This window comes from Phodopus roborovskii, unplaced genomic scaffold, assembly GCF_943737965.1.
Source record: "Phodopus roborovskii unplaced genomic scaffold, PHOROB, whole genome shotgun sequence".
In the NCBI taxonomy this organism is placed as follows: domain Eukaryota; kingdom Metazoa; phylum Chordata; class Mammalia; order Rodentia; family Cricetidae; genus Phodopus; species Phodopus roborovskii.
In genome coordinates, this window is record NW_026126716.1 from 173674 (window position 1) to 180147 (window position 6474).

General features: G+C 37.5%; 1 pseudogene; it reads right to left on the minus strand.

Moving 5' to 3' along the window:
* Nucleotides 1-806: 806 nt before the first annotated feature.
* On the minus strand, nt 807-6249 carry LOC127214458 (F-box only protein 33-like; annotated as a pseudogene).
* Nucleotides 6250-6474: the final 225 nt, after the last annotated feature.

Here is a 6474-nt window from a genome sequence, read left to right on the forward strand (position 1 = left end):
TGCGACTTGTTAAGGATGTTATGACTAATATTGTTTTTGCAAGCCTGTGTGCCTACAGTTCTGTGCTTTCACTTAGCCTTGAAGTATTCCCTGGAATACAGTTCATTTCTTCTTCCACTGTTTTGATATCTGGGCTGAAGAAGCTAACTTGAATGTAAGAGGTGAAAAAACTTAAGTCGGATATAGCCTAAAATATCCAGCAATTTGAGTGTTCAGTTTATATAAATGCATTTAAAAAGGATGAAACAATATCTAACTTATACTATATGAAATTCAGAATGGTAATTGGCAGTATCAATTATTATATAGTTAATAAAAGTTAAACTCAGGTTTCTGTTAAAGATATCTTATTTGGGACACTACCTTCCCTTCTATTTTAAACCAAAATCAATGAGATGCTACCAGAATACATAGATGCAGTGCATTGCATTCAATCCACCTGGCTATGCTATGAATGTGTGTGTGTGTGTGTGTGTGTGTGTGTGTGTGTGTGTGTGTGTGTGTGTGTATTTGGCTTCTGAGCTCGGCATTTTGAAAAAGAAAGAATAAAAATGTCCAAAAAGCAGAGTACCTCAATGAAAATGTTAGGCAGCAACCTCAGATAATTATTGTCTATTTGCACTTAAGATTTGGTAACAATCTAATCAACCAAGAAAGCCCTGTACAATGTAACATTCTACTTGTAATACCAATACCTAACTAATTTCTTTGATCAAGAAATAGAATATACATATATAATCCTATAAAGCTGATTTAACACAGCACAAATTGTTTAGTTTACAATACTTAAAAAAAATACTAAGACCCTACTTGCATATCTGGCCACATAAATTATACATTTTACAAAACATAATGTCTTAATTGAAGTTTAGTATCTCTCTGTAAAAATGACAATTTGGTTTAGTGAAGACACTGAGTGATTCAGGGTCCAGGACTGCTTGCCAAGGTTGACCAAGGCCCAGCGATACTTGCTCTGCTCAATAAGGTTATGCACGGGATCCACATCATCCTCGGTTAGTTCACCTTGGTAAATATTAATGCTTTCTTCAGTGACTGCAAGCATTTGAGATGAGAGCCACAAAGACCAGCAATAGCAATGAGGATGAGTGCCCACATGGTATCATCTTAAATATAAGAAGAAGGCATCTGTCTTTCTCTTCTGTTTTATTCTGTCTTTGGTAAGTTTACTCTGTTCCTCGGTAAGTGCTTCATAAGAAGCTACACATTTGTATTTCACCATGTCAGTCCTTTCCCCTTAAAACAAATTGAGAATAAAAAGTCATGACTACCTAGGTGTTTCATACTGTCTTAAGAATGTCACAGAGTTGTGAGCTGTCAAGTGGTATTTCACTCAGCAAAAAAAAAAAAAAAAAAAAAAAAAAAAAGATTTGATTTATCATAAGGAACACATTTTATTTCCCACCTAAGTCCCATACATACATACATACATACGTATGTATGTATGTATGTATGTATGTATGTATCTGGGCTGTGATAGCACATGCCTTTAGAACCAGTGCTTAGGAGTCAGAGACAGGCAGATATCTGAGTTTGAGTTCATCCTGATCTACAGAGTGAGTTCCAGAATAGCCAGGGTACACACAGAAACCCTGTCTTGAGGACCAAAACAAACAAACAAAAACCCGATATACAAAACAGGAATTTTTCTTCATTGCAAAAATATTTCCTATGGCTTCTCATAGTCTACAGTCATGACATCTGGAACTTTGAGAGCAATGGTTTATTATCAGAAGTCATAGGAAACATAAGACTATGTGTCAGCCTCAGAACAGAGGTCACCTCTGGGAAAGGATAAGTGAGGAAGATGATGAGGCTTTATTTCTATCTAAGACCCTGAAAGAAGAAAAAGCTTTAAAAAGGATTGTTTGGCAATCCCTGTTTTTATTTTACACAATGTGCATGCATGCAAGTGTATGCCAACTTGTAGAGGTCTAAAGGTGACACTAGATGCCTTCCCTGTTTGCTCTCTGATTTATTAGTTGAGAGAGGATCTTGACATTGAACCAGAACTTGAATAGCTAGCCAGCATGACCCAGGGAGAGATTCTATTCTCTGTTCCTGAGTAGAGGACTTGAAGTGGCCACCAAGCTGCCTGGCTGTTAGATGGGTTCCAGATATATGAACTCTAGTCCTATACCCGCACATTAAGCACTTCATTCCGTGAGCCATCTTCCCCAACAACCACTTGCTAATTTTAATATGGATCTTTTTCTGTCTATTACTTGTAATTCTATGGCCAATTATAAAGTAAAACCTAAAAGGACACAATTGCAGGCTAAGAAAAATAGTTTCAAAAACAATGAAAGAGTTACTATAGAGGTAAAACAGTCTTTGCTTGTTTTGTTACTTATTTGTTGGTTCTTTTTGTTTTTTGAGTTAGGATTTTTCTGTGTAGTATCACTGGTGGTCCTAGAATTAGCTTCATAGACCATGATGGCCTTGAACTCACATAGATCTGTATTCCTCTTCCTTTGAAGTCCTGGGATTTAAGATGTGTGCCACTATACTCTGATTATTATTAGTTTATGAACATGGTCTCACACTGTATCTCAGGCTGGACTAGAACACTTATGTAGACCAGACTGCCCTTTGAAACTCTTGGCAATCTTCCTACCTCAGCCTCTCAAGAGATGAGATTATTTACTTGTGGTGCCATGCCTAGGTATGACATTTTCATATATTATTTGTATTAAAATAAAATGTATTTGTATTAAAGTAAAATGTTCTCTTAGTATATTTGAATAGCAACTCTATTCAAAAGAAAATAGTACACATACTAAGATGAATGGCTAAGAAGTAAGCATATGTATAAGTAATAGATAATTTAAACAATATAGTAAATACATCAACACTAGAATCTAAAAGATGAGGTTGTAAGTATAAAAGTCACACTTTCCTTCTTTCTGTGTCCTTCCTCCTAATCATTTCAGGATCTTCTGATTGGAGTGAATATACCCAATGTAGGTAGTTACATATCTATTTCCTTAGCTACGTTAGTATTATTTCCTCATGACAGGTAAAATCATTACAGGGACCCAGGGATAGAGCACTCAGGGTTGAGACAGGACTTTCAAACTTGCGATATATTTACCAGAATGAAACACTTTAAGGTATGATGCCAGTATCAAGTTATAGTGAATAAAACCACACACCATGAGCTTTGTGCACCTCCATGCTGATAAAACCAATTGATCTTTATTGCACCTGTCACTAAGATCTGGAAAACCAGACGTGTCACTTACATCAATTACCAACAAAAAATGGGTGAGAAATTTGCTGTACTGCCTGGATATAAGATCAACAATAGCCCCTGAGACACAAGTGACATAGCTGTCAAAGTGAACACTCTCAAGTGGTATACTGGGTTTCAGAATCTTTAGCATGTCTTCTCCTTGCACATCAAAAGCCATTAGATAGACCTGAAGGCTGGAGATCTTTCCTGCTAGGGCTTTGCAGTTCTCATCATTTGGCATGTTGTGTAATCATTTGTGCCTCACTGAAACATTGCGGACCAGGAGATCCCTGTGAAGGCACATGGTTGCTATCAGTTAAGACTCTTGCCATCTCAGCTGTAAAATCACAGAAATCCAGGGCAAGTGAACTCAGATTTACACACCACTCTAGTTCAACTGCAGTAATAAGTGTTCTCTTGCCAGAAATACCATTGTCCGGTAAAATCAGGTGCTCCATAGTGTTGGCAATTGAGTTAGAGACAACAGGGATGTTGGGGGGTCACTATTTCCAGCAGAAACACACATGACAGCTATTTTAGTCTCCTACTCCTACTCAGTATTTTTCAAACAGCTGCTAAATTATACAAGGAAACAGAACACAATGTTATCATTAGCACTTGACACTAATCTTTTAGAAATGGGCAACACACAGCATTCAATGTTGAGATATATTGTTTCCCATTACTTTATTTCTATCCAATCTACAAATGCAATTAGTCTCACATTACAATGTAATCAGTAAGATACATTAAACATGCAGAAAAGATAATAAAAGCAAGTGAAAAAATAACACCTTTAAATAGCAGGAATGGGATTTGTGTAAGAGAGCTTTCTCTGCGAAAAAATCCAGGTTCATTTTCCAGCACCCACCCACCAGCACACTACCTTCACTCACTACATTTACAAGAGAACCAAAACCCTCTTCTGACTTGTAGCAAAGAGACATATATGTGGTACATATATACCCATGCAGGCAAACACTTAAAATGCATAAAATAAAATATTAACAAATCACATAGCAATACTTACCCAGCAAGCTATATGATTTATCCCAAAAGATTTATGCCATCAATTGTCACATAATCACAACTAAAATGCAGTTAAGATATTTCTAGAATATATGTTCAAGCCCAACACTGTGTGTGCGTGTGAGAGAGACAGACAGAGAGAGAGAGAGAGAGAGAGAGAGAGAGAGAGAGAGAGAGAGAGAGAGAGAGAGGCAGGCTCTCTCAATCAAACCAGAGTCTGCTGACAGGGCTAGCCTCTGTGGGCCTGCTTGCTCTGGGATACCTGACCTTGGGCCTGCCAAAGTTATAATTGTAGGTAGTCCATCATGCTTCTACAGCATTTACACAAGATCAGGAAATGTGGATTCAGATCTTCTTGCCTGTACGTTACCTCCATAATTTTTAAAGATCACTGTTCTTGATTGTGTCTTATTAATTTTCAGTCAAGAGCTAGACTTGTTATTAACACATGCCCTTGTAAAGCTTACTGTGTGACTTAACTGATTAATCTTCTTGAAGTCAAGTTCTTCCCTCTTGAGGTATGTGCTGGATAGACTTCTTTGCTTCTATCTCCAAACAGATTAAACCTCTGGAGTTTCCTATAGGAGAAAATGGTCAAAATGATTTTCTAAATGTTTAATATAAGCACATATTAAAATATGTCTAAAAGATATTCTAGAGTAGCTTCTACCATCAAATTCATAGGCAAATCACATTCAGACTGTTGTGCATATTCAGAGTGATGGCAAGTACAGAGAAATAGCAAACATGGTAAAGGGCATGGACTAAGTACAAAGCTTGTATTCAAATTTAATGACTGTGGACAACACTGGAACCAAAGCCAAATGCTGAGCTCACATCTGGAGTCCCAGAACAAGTCAGAGTAAAAGATCAGCACAGAGACATTTTTAAACAGCAAACAAAACACTAAGGTGTGAAGAACCTTTTGTAGCCACAGACCTAAGTTTATCAGAAAATTGCATCCTGATATTTTATACAAGAGTAAATAAATATGTGACTCTTAAAACCACGCTATTTAATGAAAAATGGCTTTTCCATTTTATACCTGTGCTTGTTAAAGATATAAACATACCAGCCTTGACAAAAAATGAGAAACCTTATTTCACAACTGATTAGATTTGTTTCAAATGCATGCATTATAAGTATATAGGTGGGTGGATGGGGGGAAGGATACAGAATCAATACATGTTGAGACCAGAGACTAACACTGGGTGTCTTCTTCAGGTGCCCTGCATTAAAATAAAAACGGGCTTGCTTTAATTTGATGTATATGGTTCTTTTGTCTGCATACATATATGTGTATCATATTTGTGCTGTGCCTTCAGGAGACAGAAGAGGGCACTAGATTCCCTAGCCATTGGGTTACATAATAGTTGTGAACCATCATCTGGCTTCTGGAAACTGACCCAGGTCCTGTAATAGAGGAGCAGGTGTTCTTAAATATTAAGCTATCCCTCCAGCCCCTCCTGCATGTCAGGTTTTGAGACAGATTTCTTTTCAGCTGGCTTACAACTTGCCATGCCGAAGGGACAACTTGCTATGGTGCCTGGCTTTTATGTGGTTTCTGAAGTCAGGTTTTCATGTTTACAAAGACAGAGCCAATTTCCTCATCCCCATGTGTTTCCTATTGCTGACAGTCCAAATCCGTATTCAGTTTTGATGCAAGGGCAAAATTACTGATGTCCTAGGTAGAAGTTTTACAATCTAGGTAGTTTAGGGCATGAAACCTTCATTCATTTGACTTCAAAGATCAGAGCTAACATATCTACCCCAGTGTGCCTACTTATTCAAATAGAAAAATGGGCCCCATACCTGCCTTTCCTATGGGAGTTGGGCCTAAAGAAGAATTATCTTAATTATGACATGAATCTCATGGTAAAGAAGTTGACCCAACTCACCAGCAAATCTCCTGCTGACCTATCACTGGCATCCTTCCTATTGATATTCTGGAAGATTCTGAAGGTCATATCTCAGCGTTCTTCTGTATGATGCTTCACCAGTAGTTTGGCAAGATGTTCCTATAAGTCTTCTTCACTTTGGTCCAAGGAATCTGTTTCAGTACATACTGTATGATCTCCTTCTTCAAGACCTTCATGAACTTCAGGAACTTTGAGAAACTTCAACAGGTATAATTTAAAAAATATTCAGACAGTAGTGGTCCATGACTTTATTTTCGGTAGTTGGGAGGCAAA